Genomic DNA, 3,451 nt, shown 5'->3' with positions numbered 1-3,451 from the left:
TGATAACATTGCTATTGTTTGCGATTGTTTAATTGAGCGGATACAATGCTCTTGACATCAAATAGAATTTATTATCACCCCGTTAATGAAATACTGACTGTTGTTCTTCATAGTAATTGTAAGGACATATTTTTCACATTAAATTGTCGACAGCTTTTTACGTTTTTTTGTCCTGAGAAGGAGCACACGGAGTGTGTGACAGTCTCCTGAAAATGATCACTCATCACTGACCATTACTTTGATGTTTCAAAGGTCAATGTTTGCTCAGCTACTAAATTGTATTGTTTGTGGAAAATTTGGGCTTGAACACTGTTCGTAATCTGTATATATTTCCCTGTAAGTAAATCAATAAAGAAATCATGGAAGATCACGACCCACAAAACACTTCCTTGTGATGGAAGCATGCATTTCAATGTGTTAATCATCTCAAATGATGCACAGCTTTGCATTCAACGTTGACAAATATTATTAATTAGAATACCTTATTTTAAGAGGGTGACTATTAGTGCAAGCACTATTCTTCCTTGGGGTTTTCTTAAAGAAATAGAATAATACACAAAGGTAAATAGTAAAAAAAAGACCTGTCGTTTAATTTTGCTTTTTTGTATATTTAATACTTGACTATATCTACTGTGTGTGCAAATTTTGGACGAAATCGTTAGAGTGGTTTTTGGATAGTTACAAATGTTACCCTCCTTTAGCTGATTACGAAAAGAGAAAACTTTTAATCAATGAACTACTTAAACATTGGTTATCAAAAAATAACAGGTTAGCTATAACTGTCAAATTTCATTGAATTATTCTTTGAACCATTTAACACAAAAATATAGTTATCTTTTTGATATGCATATCATCAATAAAATTTTTAGAGACCCTTAAACCGAAAGCTATGAATTATCGTAGCCTTGAAAAATTTGTATTTTTCAATTTCAGAATTGTTTAGTGTAAAAACTTGTCTTTTTATTGTGGTAATAAAAACCGTCCTTAAGTAGATGGTAGTAAAACAATCTTCAGAATTCTTTTGTATAATTTTTGTACGACCAGTTTTGATTGAATATTGGAAATTTACCTCATCCCCCTTTACCTAAATTCCCGCTCGTCTTTAAAACTTGGGTCGATTACTATGCTATGAATATACAAATAAACATGTTTCAAAATTCAAATTGGACTTTTGCTTTTGATAAAAAAAAAATAAAAAAAATTACATTTATATCATATGTACAGCGTATTCAACTGTTGATTTTTCGGCAATTTTTGAATACACCCTCCACCCCACCCCCTCCTTTTTTGCGTCGAAGACAATTAGATGTAGTGTTTGACAAAAACGTCGGTTACAGTGCAGATATATATTTCGTCACATGAATCCACGAGGTACATAATAGGCTGTTAATTCATGAATGCATCATACATATTCACTACTGTTTTTTTATGTATCAAGAAAAAATTATTTATTGATTTTATGTCCAAGTGTTTAGTCCATATATGTACGTGTTATGCATTCAACACAGGTAAAATTGCAATATATATGTTCCGCAACATATGTTCGCCATTAAAAACGAGCAACATATGGTTAAAATATATTTCGAAACGTATGTTAATTATACGTTTAACATATGTTATTCATATGTTTTGTATGATCATATGGTCAACATACGTTTCTGTTCATATGTTGAGGATATGTTGAGCATATGTTAATTTTATTTCTTTCTTTAAAATTTCCTATTAATAATTGGTATTTCCTTTGATTGCAATGTGAACTAAATGAACTAAATATTAAACTTGAAGTTAAATGCTTTAAGTAAACAATACGAAATTAAAAGAACAAAATTGTAAGTATTAATCCTGCATTTATTTTTCAAATTTTTACACAATGCTGGCTTAATTTCCCTGACAGTGACTGCATTGCTTCTAAAATGGTGAAGAAAATAATTAAATTATTAAGAAGTGCCAATGTCATGATAATTACATGTATTATTAATTAAAATATGCTACCAGAAAAAGTAATTACCTTGAGCACTTAAAAATTTTCATCAGTCCCTTGGATCCTGTTCAAATGATGTGAAAACTTCTCATGTTAAGGCACGAGTGGAGCCTACAATATAAAGATTCTGCTGATTGAGCTCTTTGAAATACAAAAATAACACTGCATGTAGTTTAGTTATATGTAATGTGATTAGAAACTATATAAAATATGAAATTGTGAAAAGTTTACGATGACAACGATTACGACAGGCAAGGGAGAGACTTCAATCCGAAAAGCTCATTCTAGTCTTAGGCTCAGGTGAGCTCAATAGCAATAACTTTTTCAAAATTTTGACAATTGAATTTGGAATGTTTAAATAGTAAATACATATTGCCAAAAACGCTATAGGCATGATTCAGAATGATCGAAAACAAATGTATAACCCTTGACTACAAACAAACAGACAAGCAAAGAAACCCAGACATTTTGAATACAGTATATCCTAAAACTTTCATGGGAAGAATATATAAGAAAGCTTTAAGTTTATAACAGAGTATTTATTTACCTTTTTTGAAGCAAGCTTGGAGTCATGGTGTCTGTTCTTCAATGTATTCATTATGAAAAAGGCAGGTTGTTAAAATATCAAATAATTGTTTACACAGTTTACTGTGTGAATATCTAACTACAACAGAGAATCTAGTTTCTCTGGTGTTGAAAAAATTCATTAAAATGTTAATTGATATATAAATAATCAATGAATCATCTGATACTTGTTGGAGTCTTTTATTTCAGTTTTTTTTTTCAGTAGGCCTATTTTTTAAATTTCATAAAATTAATTCATTTTTTATTGTTCTTTTGACATTTGTAAATCATGAACACATAAACTAGTACCTTGTATGTCTGCTTTAGATGAAAATCTATCCCCACATGTAGACTGGTAGATACTGTGTTGATTTATGGCCAGAAATTCCCTCCATACGTTACAGGTTTTTAAAAATGTGCTGGAATATTGTTCTGTAAAAAAAAGAGTTGGTTTATTTTTTTTAAAAGTCATTAAATCATGAATTAAGGTACAAGTACAAAAAGAATTTTCTCAGGAAACATTCTTTCCTTCAGTAGCCATTACTGGTAAAAACTATAATTATTATTGTATGTACCTGATTTGTCATCACGCAATCGCCAGTAATTCGGCATTGGTTCAATAACTTTGTTCAATTGTCACTCAGTCAAGTCAGCATTGGGTTCTTTGAATAAAAACGGCATTGGGACGCTGAACGTCAGTTGCTTAATACATAGGCGGCAGGCCTAATAAAAACAAAAAGTTTTCATTAAATTTTTGAAACTCAAAGAATCGTATGGATAACGATCTGAATATAACATTTTACTTCAACTGCTACACAATGTTTCTACTTTCACTTTCATATCGAGATCGTGCATAATATGTAAGCGTAACTTTTGACAAAAGGAAAAACAAATTTACATGAAATA

At 30.3% G+C, this 3,451-nt stretch overlaps 1 long non-coding RNA gene across 1 annotated transcript; it reads right to left on the bottom strand.

The window, feature by feature from the left end:
• Positions 1–1,827: 1,827 nt before the first annotated feature.
• Positions 1,828–2,598, bottom strand: LOC134240977 (uncharacterized). Its single transcript, XR_009986550.1, has 3 exons — positions 2,529–2,598; positions 2,009–2,092; positions 1,828–1,908 (listed from the first exon to the last, which is right to left on the bottom strand). It is a non-coding gene; the product is annotated as an uncharacterized LOC134240977 (long non-coding RNA).
• Positions 2,599–3,451: the final 853 nt, after the last annotated feature.

The sequence above is a fragment of the Saccostrea cucullata genome, unplaced genomic scaffold, assembly GCF_032062105.1.
Source record: "Saccostrea cucullata isolate Sc308-1 unplaced genomic scaffold, CSIRO_AGI_Scuc_v1 ctg8171, whole genome shotgun sequence".
NCBI lineage: Eukaryota > Metazoa > Mollusca > Bivalvia > Ostreida > Ostreidae > Saccostrea > Saccostrea cuccullata.
This window is presented reverse-complemented; position numbering and strand designations above follow the sequence as displayed.